The sequence below is a fragment of the Ambystoma mexicanum genome, chromosome 2q, assembly GCF_040938575.1.
Source record: "Ambystoma mexicanum isolate Mex_15411 chromosome 2q, UKY_AmexF1_1, whole genome shotgun sequence".
Lineage (NCBI taxonomy): Eukaryota > Metazoa > Chordata > Amphibia > Caudata > Ambystomatidae > Ambystoma > Ambystoma mexicanum.
The window spans coordinates 859,684,184-859,700,087 of NC_090924.1; positions in this window are offsets into that span (position 1 = coordinate 859,684,184).

The window sequence follows — 15,904 nt, forward strand, 5'->3', positions numbered from 1 at the left end:
CAGAGGCCCCTCCTACAGACCTGCATTAGGCAAAATCCTATTGCCCGAGATTGTTTGTAGTATATCTTAGGATCTTAACAGTTAATGCTCCAAATAGCAACTCCTCCAGAGTTATTGTAAAATATAGTAACCATACAGCTTGCGCTTTTAATAAAGATCTGGTCTATTATTCAAGGTGAGACTCTAACAGACAGACTAATGCCTGTTGATGTCTATACAGAACATTTTAAAAACAGATCTCTTTTGTTTCTATAATCTAGCAGCATGTTAACATTACAGCTCATGACAACTATCTCTGCCATTGTGTTCTAGTGGACTTTTGACTTTTCTTAGCCTCTCGCTGTCATGACTGGTTCATCCTACACTCTGGACCCACCCACCCACAAAAACCCCTCTCCACAAGCCTCTCTCATGTGAAAACGTCACAGATGGGAGAATGACTCCAGCAGCTCCTTCCAAACTCCACTCCCTACTTATTCCTGGCATTAGAAAATAACCGTTATAACATAATTCAGACCCAGCTTCAAAATATTACAACTGCAGCAGGTACAAAAACAGTCTGTCTAAAATGCCTAAAGTGTCAAAAGTGATTTAGTGCTAAATACAAATCCCACAATAATAACAAATTAACACATCCAGAAGAAAGTGTAGCTATCAACAAATGATTATACCACATATAGTAAACAACAAATCCCTTTCCACCAGGCTAAACCAATCCTGTATAAATTTTCTCTTAAATCATGTTAATTAACTTAAGCACAGTAAAATAGACCATTTGGCAAATTTCAACCTCAATCTCTTGACCAAAATGAGATTATCATAGGGTAAAGTGGAGCTCTACAAGACCACCTGTTGTTTCAGTGGTGGCCAACATTACAACAACTACCTCTGCATGTCAGTAACTCATTTTGATACCTTGTGACTGTTTTATACCAACAAAACGATCTTTGGGACTCAGAAAATCAGTGGTTAGTGGGATTGAGTGCTGCCCCATGGCGTCTAGCTCAACAAATGCTTGTGGTTGCAATCCATGTTGTGAGGCATAGAATGCACATTTGCAACACTGTAAGAACATGCATAGAGTACCTTAGCTCTGTGTTGATAAACTATTGTAATAGTGATATAGATAAGGAAGGAAAATCTGTGTAGGTAAGGCTCAGGAGGAGTTAGGATTAGTTGTATTGTGGGTTACAGTAGTATTCAATCTATTATAGGTCCTAGGTACAGTAAGAATGTTGGGAGAGTTTCAGGGAAACATACTTTGTGTGTGGAGGAGTGGTCACAAAGTAAATAAAAAGCATGTCAAAGCACAGTGAACCCTACATACATTTTGTAGGTAGACAAAATCACAAAAGGAGTTTGGTGCAAATAAATTTGTATGTGTATGTGAAGAATAGTAAAGCAGTGTTAGGAACATGTGAATTGTTTAGGTATGGGGGTGTGCCAAAGATGTGTATGGCTTGTGTGAAGTTTGTAGGTGTGTGAGTATGCAAAATCAGTCTTGTCAGGGTGTATTGTGAAATTAGTCTTAGCTACAGGTGGGGAGTATGTGAAAGCAGTCATGGCCACACATGAATTTTGTAGGAAAAGCACAACGCCAACACAATTTTAAGCAGACATGCATTTTGTAGGTGTGGGAGAATTACAGAGCTGTGTTAGGCAGGCATGAACTGTGTAGGTGTAGAAGTTTTCCAAAGCATTCTTAGACACACAAGTATTTTGTAGACAGGTTAGTTTGCCAATAAGTCTTAGGCATTTTTAGGACCATGTAAATATTGTAGCCAAGGAAGTACTCCAAATCAATTTTTGATACAGGTGAATTTTTTGTGGGAGTATGGCAAATCAGTCTTAGGCTCAAGTTAATTTTCTAGGTGAGTAAGCATGCCAATGCAGTCTTAGGCACACATCAAATTTGTAGATGAGTGAGTATGCCAAAGCAGTCTGGCACAGACATGCTTTTTGTAGGTGAGGGAGTATGACAAAGCAGTTTTAGGCACATGTGACTTTTATTATTTATTTATTTATTTATTTATTTATTTATTTATTACGCGCCGAAGCTCGCAAGCATCAGGGCGCGACTTTTGTAGGTAGGGGAGAATGTCAAGGCAGTGTTCAGCACACAGGAGAATTTTTTCAGGGAGTATGCAAAAGCAATCATAAGCAGATGTGTATTTTGAATGTGCAAATATATACCAAAGCAGTGTTAGGCATGTGTGAACTGTGTAAGTGTAACAGTGTGAAAATGAAGTCTTAAACACACATGAAATTTGTCAGCTTGGGGTACGCCAATGCAGACTTGGACACACATGACTTTTGTGGGAACGGGAAAATGTAAAAGCAGTGTTGGGCACAGGTAAAGTTTATTGGTGGGTGAGCATGCCAAAGCCATCTTAATTGGTTTTGAATTCTGCAGGTGCAAGACTTTGACCAAAGGAGTGTTAGGCACACTTGGTTTTTTTAAGTGTGTGAGAACAGCATAACACTAGGCACACATTTTGGAATTGTGAGATTATTACAAAGTAGTCTTAGGCACACATAAATATTTTAGGTGGGGTAAAGACCAAGGCAGTTTTAAGCATGTTTGTAATTTGTATATGTAGGACCAGTCTTGGGCACACATCACATTTGTAGGCATGGGAGTATGCTAAATCACGTTTAGGCACACGTGACATTTTTAGGTAGGGGAGTACACCAAAGCAGTCTCAGGCACATACGAATTTTGTAGGGGTGTACGCAAAAGCTGTCTAAGCCACACATAGATTTCGTAGGTGAGGGAAACCGCAAATTAAGTCTTAGACACACATTAATTTTATAGGTGGGGGAGTATGCAGTAGCACTAGGTACACGTGAACCTTTTGGTGTGAACATAGACCAAAGCAGAGACAGGCACCTGAGAAATGTGTCACTGTGAGAGTTTGCCAACGCAGTCTTAGACACTTGTGAATTTTGTAGATGTTGGAGTTGCCAAAGCAATCTTAGTTACATGTGAATTGTGTAGGTGGCAGAGCAGGCCAAGTCAGTCATAGGTTACATGCATTTTATAGGCTTTTTACCTGAATTATGTAAGTGACTGTTCTTTATTTTTTCTTCTGCTTGTTCATAATTAAGCAGGTTTTCTTAATTCAACTCTGAATTTTGGAGGTGATTTTTTTGCTGTAGCTTTTTAATGTTTCTTCTGCTGTTCTTTTTCAGTTTTGACGTTTGTAGTTACATTTTTATATGTATTCATTTTGTGGAGAGACTTAGTTACTAGGAACGTTGTACATTTTCTTATGACCTTTGAAGTTGAATTTTCTCTGTGGCTGTTTATGTTTCTCATTCTGTTCTTTTTGCTTGTTTGCTTCAATCCTTCTGCTTTAGAAAATCTTTGCACAAGGCATAAATCAAGCTTTTTGTTTTCGTGCATTCACAAATTCTACCATTGTGAGGTTGCACTAGTGAGAGATTGACACAGACACATAGGTGGCATACCTGTTGCTACAGTCTTTTATTCAAATTAAATCTAGGTTGGGGAAAGGTCTCACTAGCCCTAACCCAAGGAGGGGTTTCTCTGCCTCAACATACATCTCAAATGAGTCAATCAGGATGACAAAATAAAAAGAAGTCCACCCATCTGTCGAAACCCTAACTCTAGCCCACACACTAACAACTCAACATAAGGTGCAAAGGGGTTGTGTTCTCAGCTGGTCTTTCATAGTTAAGTTCATAACACAAAGTTCAAAAAGGTGCAAAAACAAATGAAATTCCACAGGGGTCAAGAGAATGCCTTCCTTCTCTTGACTTCTCACACTGTTTACAAGTTCCAGGGGAAATGACTGCTTTCCCAAGGTTTTGTTTCCACTTCCTTGATGAGCCAAGAGAATGTCTTCAATGTTGCAATGTTCACAAATCCCAGGGGCCATCTCACTTCCCCAGGTTTCTCTTCCTTTGCATAGCTAACTGGGTCACTCTTCTCTCCAATACTGTGACTATGAAGAGGAGTAATGATTGTCCTTTTTATATGGGTGCAAGTCCCAGACTCACATGGTTTCAACAGTTCTTTTTCCAGGTATACTCTCCTGCCAAGTACTAACTATTGCACAGCCAACCTGGTACTGTGGGATGTATTTACCCATGCATCCGAGCCCTACCTCAAAACTGTGCAGTACTGACATGGAAAACATCATGATGGCCAGAGCTTCCCAGAAAATGCACAGGGAAATGCATGAAGAATAGGCTGCCACTCATTTTTGCCAATGTTATGGGCACAGAAGGACACTGCCTAAAACCACCATTGGACTACCCACACAGTAGTCTGAAAATTTGGGAATGGCAATGCTGATTGCCAAAAGCAAACCCATAACGGTTGGGAATTCATTTTCTTAAATCCCAAAAAGGGGTGCAGTACCAGTACTCACCACTATCCAAAAGCCGGCATTTTAAAACCACCAGATTTTACTTTTTTGTAGAAAACTGAATAAATGAACCCAAAACATGCCAAAGAAAGATATATTAAGAGGTGGATCCAATGTAAAGTTATATTCTGAAGTGACTTGAAGGTTTATAACAAGACTGGCTGAGCTGTGGATTTCAGCAGTTTAAGTAAATGTGGACTGAAAGACACTAAAAAAAATCTAAATGTTTAAAAGAAGTGAGTGACCTACTTTGAGGGTCACATAGGTTGCAATTGTTGAAATGTCATAGTTTTAAACTTAGAATCAGCATTCTAGCTGCATATGTAAAAAATTGTATTGACTTAAACTGGGGAACAAAAAGTGACATTTTATCTGAAACCTGGCTTAAGAAACTGAATTCTGCCTGGCAACTACCCCCATCAGGAGTGAAACTTGAGTCACAGCTGTGTTCCCAGGCCTATCTGCCTTTTGCTGGCCACACTAAGGATATGCCATCTCTCTGATAATTGAATTAAGGGGAGCCCCCACAGAATACAGGAGCTCTGAACAAAGCCCTGTCCTGACTCAGGCAAATGTTTTATTGCAGATGTCGTAAAACAGCTTCCTCTTGGCAGAAGCTGGGAGGGGCAGGGTCTCTGAGCTTGGCAGAAACTGGAAAGACTGGTTTCTGTACCATGTGACCTGAAAAGACACACCTCTATAGCCAGAATATGGTTTTAGAAAAAGATGAATAACTCATAGTACGGACTTGTGAAAATTATTTAAATGATACCATAATTCTTGTGATTTTTCTGCCCACATTTTAAGAGGTTTTTAGAACCGGTGGCATGTTCAGGGGGGTTTTAGCGGAAAAGAGGATATTACTCAAAATGTGTGCATGTGAAAAATCTGACACTTCATCAACTAATGTCCATACTCCTTGCGCACATGTGTGTAAATTTGGGGTAATGTCCGGTATGGCAAACCAGTTAAAAAGTGCAAAATATTGCCATTTCTGAATGCAAGCTCCCAGGAAGAGCAGAGTTTGAACAGGAGATACCTCCTGTGATATGTGAGGGGTGCATATGATTTTAAAACAATATGTACCTCTGCAAATATGTCTTTGGTTCAAATCTAGATTTGTGTGTAAGTTGACAGGGGGAGTGGACTTTCTGCAGGCTGTAAAATGACATCACTCTGACACAATTTAGCTCCCCCAATCAGGGGAGAAATGAAAGCTTGGCCAATGATAAGTGGAGAGGGGCTGGCTAGTGATGATGCTCACACACACCCATTTTCAAAACACATAAAAGCAGAGAGACAGGACAGATAGGGACATTCATTTCCATTTGCAGCTGGAAGCTCTGCCGGAAAAATCCATACTTACCTCCATCAACCTTCAAGGAGCCAACACTTAGACTCCAAGATAAACAGAGACTACAGAACCTTAACCAAAAAGGCCACTGCCAGCAAGAGTATTTGTCAACAGGCCTGAAAATCTTTTTGCAACTGAACTCTTCAGACAGCCGGCTGACGCCGTCTGAATTTTGCCAAGAACTTTTGCAAGAACCCCGTGACAGAAATATCCAAAGAGAAGGCAGGACCCGACCCAGAGAACCGGTGCCTAGCAGAGACCAGGCCATTGTATCCAGAGTGCTGACCCCGATGCTGTGAGCAGTTCCAGAGGCCAGGCGCTGTGAGCGGAACTCGGGAAGACCTGACCAGACTGAAGTCCGTGACCAAGTCGCTTTCCGGTTCAAAATCTCTTGTGAGTACTCAGCAAAACTCAGAACACATCTCTTAGTTAAAATCATATAATTCAATCCATTTTTAATCTAAGTAGAACTGCAGCTTAGCAATTGTGTTATTCTGCCATCATTTTTAAAGCTGAAAAAGTGTTGCGTTTAAAATTTGCAAAACCAAAAACGACCTTCACTAAATCGCTCATATCTCCGCGACCGTTTGTCTTAGAGACTTGCAGTAACTTTCATCTGAAAGCTTAGAATCTTAGCTTTCAATCACACCAAGAACCACATCCCTACCCCTTTTGCCGCGATTTGCAAATTTCTTCACGTGTAAAAATCTGCTGCTGCTTGCCTTCCATTTGCCAGAAATTCGTTTAACCTGCTAGTTACTCCTAGATACTTGCTAAAGTGAGCCTGCACTAATAATAACTTGATTTCACTCACCCTGAACCTCCTATAGGGAATTAAAAGCATTTTAGCATATTTTTTTCTACATTGCCAGCACATTTAAAAGCATTTGGGCCTGTGTTTTCAACGTCTGTAGTCTAAGTTGCTGGGTGAACTGAATCACATTTAATTGCATTTCTGAGAACTGTGTGCCTTTCTTCCATTTCCTTGCATTGCATAAAAGGGGGGGGGTGAATTGTACAAGAAAGTGATTACATTGTTTTTGCTGAAATCCTATCAAGTTATTTTCTTTACTGCATTTCATTCCACATTGCATCCATTTGAAACCATAAAAGTATTGTTGCTATCTTATCCATTTCATGTCAACTCCTTAGTGATTATAAGGAAGTGTGCTAGTGTCAGATTCTCCGTTGTTAATCTTTATCATATCAGATTAAGTGTGCTATTAAATTATGAATTTATTATAAAGCGTGATATATATATATTGTTTAAATTATCAATTAAACCTTTTAACTTGCAAAACAGAACTACTTCTTGGCTCAGTGGGGTCAGGAGGATTCCAAGAGAGGGGTGTTATATAGGGGTAGTCATCCAGAAAGCATGAACTGGACATAAAGATATATCAATAAGGGTTTTCATTCAGTATTCTAGACTAGGCGTTGACTTGGCTGTAGTGCTGAGTTGAATCCTCTTACAAATTGGGGGCTCGTGCCGGACGTTTGGATTAGATCTATCACTTGTGCAGATTAATACAGCGTGCCAGCTGACCAGATACACATATCCGGTCGGAGCACACGCTGTGTTACGCTGTAAAGCACTTCTCAAAGGAACGCTCTAAGAAAAAGGTCTGTTTTGCAAAAATAAAATACAAACTTCTGTAAGTCAGGACAGAGACCAATCTCTAGAATGACGACCTTAGTAGACATGAAAATAGCCAGAGAGCACCTCTTACATAAACTATTTGTGAGAGGTGAATGGACTGAACAGGGCCAGGATGCCTGGTTGCAGGCTATCACGCGACAGGTCACTGAAACAGGGTCAGACCTATGGAGAGATCAGGGTCCATTACATGTGGCCCTGAGTGAACTATATATGGCTCTTAAAGCCAAAGATGAACACAATAAGATTGCCAGGATAGCAGCATACCTGTACCTATATATGGGAGACATGCAGGATAGATGTACTGAAAGCCAAGATCTGGCGAATAAGCGACAGATGGCGTTAGAGAAGGTCCAATCTGACCTGGCCTCTTCTGAGCAGAGGCTGCAGAGGAGCCAGGAGTCAGAAAATGATAGTAGGCAATATATCATTAAAATAAAAGAGGATATGGGCATCCTACAACAGGAAAAGACAGACCAGGATACCAGATTTCTGGCCCTGCAGAAGGAGCACCAAGACAGTTTGGACCCCTTACTGCAGAACCAGAAAAAGTTGGAGCAACAGATCAATTTCAACAGGGCATGCACAGAGCAGGTAGCCACCCTGCAAATCCAACTAGACAGAGAGAAAGAGGAGAGCAATAAACTGATCCTGAAAGACCTGGATACCCAGGCAGAGTTTGATCAGGAGCGCCAGAAAGCCGGTGCCTTCCAAAGGCAAAGGGACGACCTGGCGGCACAGATGCAGGCTCTTAGTCAGGAAAGAGGCACTTTAGGCCAGGAAGTCTGCCACTTAAAAAAGGAAATTGAAGAAAATCACCTGGCCCTCCAGGGGCTGGGTGATCTCCAAAAAGAAAACCAGAACTTGGTAGAGCACACCAGAAGGGTGGAGGATGCTCTAGCAAGAAAGGAGCAGGCCAATAGGGACACAGCTCAGGAGGTAACCCTCCTGCAGCAAAGACTGGCCCAGTTCTCCAGGACCAACCAGGAAGCACAGAGGGAAAATGAGGCCCTCTGTCAACACAATGATAGGCTCCAACAACAGGTAGCGATGCAGGAGAGACTGATAGAGTCTAGTAAGGCCTTGACTGAGGAACTGAAAGCACAAATGCAGGCTCTTGCATTGCAACAGGGAGCAGGGGCGGATAGAGATGAGGTCCGCTGGGAAAGAGAGACTCCTGACCATAACCTCAGGAGCCCTAACACCAGGGGCCTTCATCTCTCCCAGTCCCTGGACTCTAACACCCCCATGTCCCCTGGCGCACATGAGCACAGGGCCACAGGGATGGCAGATTACTATCCAGCTAATAGTATGGGGCTCATAGGCCAGTACCACTCAGGAATGGAGGGGTGGGCATCCGGGTATGGGCACCCAAGTACAGTACAGTTCAGTGGGGAACCCCAGGAGAGTAGGCCCCTTAAGGGCATCCTGAAAACCTCTGCCCAGTTAGGTCAGTGGGGGGGGGTACCCAGCAAATCCTGGCAGCAAGGAGGGACCTGGGAACTCCTCTGAGCACCACAGGAAACAGGAGACCAGGTCCCCACATTCTGCCAGCCATTCCCAGGCTTGCAGAATCCGGGAAAACCTGGAAGAACAGACAGGAACCTCTGGGAGCAGTGCCTCTGAGTCAGAGGATGAATGGACAAGGGTTACCCGAACCAAAAAGGCCAATAAGGCAAAAAGGGCCTTGCTTAAGGACACCTTAAAGCAGATTAAGGCGATCAGGAGCGTCATCACGCCTTACCATAAGAACGCTAAGTATTCTGTTTGGGAGCACTTACAGTTGTTTGAGCAAATAATGGAGACTTTCCATTTGAAGGACAGCCAAAGCTGTATTCAATATGTAAAGTGGACCTTCTCCCCAGAATACTCCAGTTTCTTTGCGGGGCTGGAGGACCAAAATCATTTAAGATGGTCCACCTATAAGGCGGCCATCTTGAAACATTTTTCCATTCATAGAAATCCTCAAGAGGCTCGCAAGGCAGCCTACAATTTGCAATGTGGGGAGGATCAGGCCCCACAAGAATTTGTGCAGGAGTTAAAGCGTGCTTTTGCACAGACCACAAGAAGGGTGCGCACGGATAGCAGAGAATTTATTAATACGTTTTTCCATGCCTTGCCCAAATACATAATGACCCAGCTCGTGAGGGATTTTCACGAGAAAAGATCTTTAGACTGGGTCATTGAACAGGCTACCCGGATCTATGAGGTGCAGAAACCGGTGGAAAACAAAAACCAGCCCAAAAACCCCAAAACTAACAGCACCCCTGCAGCTGCCAAGGTGGCAGAGGTAGAGGTCACCCCCGTTTTAGATTTGGAGATGGGGGGGCCTAAAAACCTACCTGCACCTAATAATGCTAGGCCCAGAAGGTCCTCGGGCCAGTCACAGACAGGGAGCCAAGGAGGCAGCCCCACCAATGGGGTCCCTCGCTCTCCTGATTATGTAAGTCCCCGTTACAAGGGAAATCGACCCATCCTGGGTTATGTGTGGACTCCCCCAGCCCAAGGGGGGGATCCAACCGAGCACCGAACCCAGGGAACTTCCCTCCAAACTTTCCACAGGAGGGCAGAAATTTACCAAACCCTGGGCAAAACTTTTTCCCCAGATATCCACCCGACTTTCAGCCCCAAAACCATCCATCCTTCTTTCCCCAATTCCCTGAGCCCAGACCACTGAATCCGGGAGAGGGGAGGCCAAGGGTGGAGCGGTACCCAAATCTTCCCAACCCGGGGTATTACCAGAGGAGGGACAGCTACCCTTCCCGGGATCAGCCCAGGGGAGAAAACAGGGCCCCGTATCAGCCTGAGCGGGTTTCCCAGTTAGAGCGCCAGGTTCAAAACATGGCGCGGGATCTGGGTCACATACTGAGGGCTCAGCAGAACCCTCAGATTGGCATGCCGGTGCAGAACGCACCCAACTCTGGACCTGGTGCCCCAGAACAATGACGGGGGCAGCACCCCGATAACTCACCGGTTCCCAGGGAGGAGGCACAAGGGGAAGGGGGGTGTAAAGCCTTGGAGGAAGCTTCCTTCCTCACTTGTAAACAGCCCCTGGAAACCCAGGAACCGGAAACAAAATCTCTTGCCCCTGAAAGTCTGCCTCCTAAGGAGCAGAGGGGTGGTAGGAGAAACAAAAGACCCAAACAGACACAGTTTGAGGAGGAGGTACAGATCTTCCAATTTGAGGGAGAGGGATCCTCAGAGGATCCTGGGAAAAGGATCTTCTCCTTCAGAGAGGGGGGAACTCCTCCCAAAGAAAAATGGTCCCTAGGGATGCAAATCCAGACTGGGGAGATGGGGAGACTGTGCTACCGCCGCCCACCATCTCATCCCAGAACCAACAGCAAGAAAATCCCCTGGTTCAAACCCATCCTGGTGACTGCCTCCAAAAAGGGGGGGGGGCCCAGAACCGGAGCCAGGGGAACCCACAATGGCTCTGATCTCCAGTTGCCAAATTTTTCTTTCAGATTCCCAAGGCTCTCCACAGAATTCTGCCCAAATCTCTTTGCTAGCGATGTCCAAAACCAGAAAGTTAGCCCACCAGTTGTCCAAAAATGTGCATTATCTGTGCCCCCTTGAGGAGAAGGAGGGAAGATACTATGCCCCGGTCCGAGTACAGGGGCAGGGTACAATTTTGGCACTGGTGGACACGGGATCTCATGCTACCCTTCTGTCCAGAAGGGCCTTTGATGAACTGAATGCAGGAAGGGGAGAGAATTACCAAATTCCTCTCACCTCTCTTCCTGGACAACTGCAGAACTTTGACGGGAAGGAAATTCCCGTCGAGGGGACGGCAGATTTGGACATTAAAATTGGGCGACACAAGTTGAAACACCCAGTCATAGTTGTGACTCCAGAGGGCACCCCTTGTTTACTAGGGAATGACCTCCTGAGAAGGTTGTCACCCCTAATAGATTGCGTAAACAAGGTCCTCTGGACCCAGACTAGCCGACCAATAAAATTAAAACGGAGTGTCAACCATATTAGTTTAAACGGCACCTGCCACATGGTTGAACAAAAATCTGACCAAGTAGAATTTTACTTCCAGAATAGCCAAATTCCAGACGTGACAGTAATAGCAGTAGGACAACAGACTGGTGATGGAGGGTCCTCTCTATTTCTGAAAATCAACCTTCCTTCCAGTTTAAGGTGGTATTCCACACTGGAAGGAAACACCCTGAAATTCTTTACTAATCCACAATCAGAAACTCCCACTCCTACAGTCCAGAAAGATGTGAAATCAGCTCAGAGCCTGGCTGATATTCAGCAAATTGGAGAGCAGTTGTTCATCCCTGTTCAGTTAAATGATGGGAAGGACTCTGTTCTCGCTCGAGTGTGTGTGAACAACGGTAAGAGCTTCATCAGCGAAGCCATGTTTCGCCAAATCCCAAAAGATCCAGCCATTCCCACCTTCAAACTGATAGACCACTGGGAAATGGACCTGGAAGCACCTAATTCCAAACATCTCCTGCCAAGCAGGTGTATGCTCAAAATCTCCATTGGCAACAAGAGCATAGTCCACAATTGTTGGGTCGTGCGAGACGTCCCCGCCGCCTTTTACTTAGGCAGTGACATTCTCAATCGCTTTGCCATTAGTTTGGACCTAATAAACTTCAAAGCTTGGTCCCGATTAGCGGATAATCCCATGGGCTTTGATGATCCAGAAAAAGCATTTAGGTCAGCACAATTGCTACCTTATGCAGTTGAAATTCAGGTTAAAGAGGAAGTCACCATCCCAGAAAGGACCCGACAATTCTCCCTGGAAGTGAAAGTTAAAAGGGGACAAGAGTTGAAAAACCCTGATGCTTACATACATCTAAATTCTTCTCTCCAACAGCAAGGGTTGGGGGTAAACCCAACTCCATTAGTCAACATAGAACATGACACCATTCCAATAGAGGTGGATAACAGCGACTTAAAGAGTATTACTCTAGCCGCAGGCACCATTATTGGAATGGCGGTTGATGACCGACATTTTTCCATCGACTTAGTAAATGAACTGTTAGGACCAATCCCCAAGGACTGTTTTGACAGTGACAGTGAGGACAATACAACACCAGACAGGATTTTTACCCGGCATAGGGGGAACTTCCTGGTGTACACTTCCTGCCCCTATGGTAAGGAAGATGTGACTTGTGACTTCAGGAGGGATGAGGTGATTTTCCAGGTCCGTGAGGGCTGCCTTTCCCACCTGAAGCCTCCAGTCCAAATCAGCACTCTGACCAGGGACTTCTCTACCCAGCTGGAGGAGGCCGCTGAAATAGCCAAACCAGAAGTCTTTCCAGGTTTCAGGCAGATGGTGGAAGAGAGAGTCAACCTAGCTGATGCCTGTGTGACTCTGGAACAAAAGCAAAAGTTGAAACAAGTTTTCTTGGATTTCCAAGATCTCTTTGCGGTAGACTCATATGACTGTGGCCTACAAAATCCACATCCCCAAAGGTCCTTTGGCAGAGGGGGAAGACAAGTGGGTTCACATAAACCAGTTGAAATGTTGCCATCCCAGGCACACTCTGCAACAACTGGAGGAATCCTCTGGAATCCTAGCGGGTACTGTCTCAGACTAATTCAGTTCCAACCATAAAACATACCACATCTAGTCTCTAAAATATTGTGATTTGCATGAAACTGTCTCTTAGTTATACCGTTTTTTTTCAAAATAAGAATGTAATGTTTTGTTATGATGAAATGCATATGCTGCCCCACTATCTCAACAGTGGTGGAAAAATGTCTATGAATAGGTATTGCCGCTCTTCCTTTGTCGTCCTAGGAGAAAGAAAACCTGGAGACGGGCCAAGGAGGATGATCCAGAGACTGGGAGGATGACGCAAGGGGGCCCGGGGTACCGCCCAATATTCCCATCAGGACCGGCGAGGATAACCGACCGACCAGTACCGGATGGAGGAAGAGATGCTGAACTGGCCATCTACCGGAAGAAGATGAGAACTACATCCCAGGTCTTGCGAGTCCCATCAGTGAAACAGAATGGCCATCGCAAGAGGGGGGCTTGTGGGATGTATTTACCCATGCATCCGAGCCCTACCTCAAAACTGTGCAGTACTGACATGGAAAACATCATGATGGCCAGAGCTTCCCAGAAAATGCACAGGGAAATGCATGAAGAATAGGCTGCCACTCATTTTTGCCGATGTTATGGGCACAGAAGGACACTGCCTAAAACCACCATTGGACTACCCACACAGTAGTCTGAAACCATTGGGAATGGCAATGCTGATTGCCAAAAGCAAACCCATAACTGTTGGGAATTCATTTTCTTAAATCCCAAAAAGGGGTGCAGTACCAGTACTCACCACTATCCAAAAGCCGGCGTTTTAAAACCACCAGATTTTACTTTTTTGTAGAAAACTGAATAAATGAACCCAAAACATGCCAAAGAAAGACATATTAAGAGGTGGATCCAATGTAAAGTTATATTCTGAAGTGACTTGAAGGTTTATAACAAGACTGGCTGAGCTGTGGATTTCAGCAGTTTAAGTAAATGTGGACTGAAAGACACTAAAAAAATCTAAATGTTTAAAAGAAGTGAGTGACCTACTTTGAGGGTCACATAGGTTGCAATTGTTTAAATGTCATAGTTTTAAACTTAGAATCAGCATTCTAGCTGCATATGTAAAAAATTGTATTGACTTAAACTGGGGAACAAAAAGTGACATTTTATCTAAAACCTGGCTTAAGGAACTGAATTCTGCCTGGCAACTACCCCCATCAGGAGTGAAACTTGAGTCACAGCTGTGTTCCCAGGCCTATCTGCCTTTTGCTGGCCACACTAAGGATATGCCATCTCTCTGATAATTGAATTAAGGGGAGCCCCCACAGAATACAGGAGCTCTGAACAAAGCCCTGTCCTGACTCAGGCAAATGTTTTATTGCATATGTCGTAAAACAGCTTCCTCTTGGCAGAAGCTGGGAGGGGCAGGGTCTCTGAGCTTGGCAGAAACTGGAAAGACTGGTTTCTGTACCATGTGACCTGAAAAGACACACCTCTATAGCCAGAATATGGTTTTAGAAAAAGATGAATAACTCATAGTACGGACTTGTGAAAATTATTTAAATGATACCATAATTCTTGTGATTTTTCTGCCCACATTTTAAGAGGTTTTTAGAACCGGTGGCATGTTCAGGGGGGTTTTAGCGGAAAAGAGGATATTACTCAAAATGTGTGCATGTGAAAAATCTGACACTTCATCAACTAATGTCCATACTCCTTGCGCACATGTGTGTAAATTTGGGGTAATGTCCGGTATGGCAAACCAGTTAAAAAGTGCAAAATATTGCCATTTCTGAATGCAAGCTCCCAGGAAGAGCAGAGTTTGAACAGGAGATACCTCCTGTGATATGTGAGGGGTGCATATGATTTTAAAACAATATGTACCTCTGCAAATATGTCTTTGGTTCAAATCTAGATTTGTGTGTAAGTTGACAGGGGGAGTGGACTTTCTGCAGGCTGTAAATGACATCACTCTGACACAATTTAGCTCCCCCAATCAGGGGAGAAATGAAAGCTTGGCCAATGATAAGTGGAGAGGGGCTGGCTAGTGATGCTGCTCACACACACCCATTTTCAAAACACATAAAAGCAGAGAGACAGGACAGATAGGGACATTCATTTCCATTTGCAGCTGGAAGCTCTGCCGGAAAAATCCATACTTACCTCCATCAACCTTCAAGGACTCCAAGATAAACAGAGACTACAGAACCTTAACCAAAAAGGCCACTGCCAGCAAGAGTATTTGTCAACAGGCCTGAAAATCTTTTTGCAACTGAACTCTTCAGACAGCCGGCTGACGCCGTCTGAATTTTGCCAAGAACTTTTGCAAGAACCCCGTGACAGAAATATCCAAAGAGAAGGCAGGACGCGACCCAGAGAACCGGTGCCTAGCAGAGACCAGGCCATTGTATCCAGAGTGCTGACCCCGATGCTGTGAGCAGTTCCAGAGGCCAGGCGCTGTGAGCGGAACTCGGGAAGACCTGACCAGACTGAAGTCCGTGACCAAGTCGCTTTCCGGTTCAAAATCTCTTGTGAGTACTCAGCAAAACTCAGAACACATCTCTTAGTTAAAATCATATAATTCAATCCATTTTTAATCTAAGTAGAACTGCAGCTTAGCAATTGTGTTATTCTGCCATCATTTTTAAAGCTGAAAAAGTGTTGCGTTTAAAATTTGCAAAACCAAAAACGACCTTCACTAAATCGCTCATATCTCCGCGACCGTTTGTCTTAGAGTCTTGCAGTAACTTTCATCTGAAAGCTTAGAATCTTAGCTTTTAACCGCACCAAGAACCACATTCCTACCCCTTATAGTTTTACCGCAATCGCGAAACACGCATTCGTGAATTTTGCCGCGATTTGCAAATTTCTTCACGTGTAAAAATCTGCTGCTGCTTGCCTTCCATTTGCCAGAAATTCGTTTAACCTGCTAGTTACTCCTAGATACTTGCTGAAGTGAGCCTGGACTAATAATAACTTGATTTCACTCACCC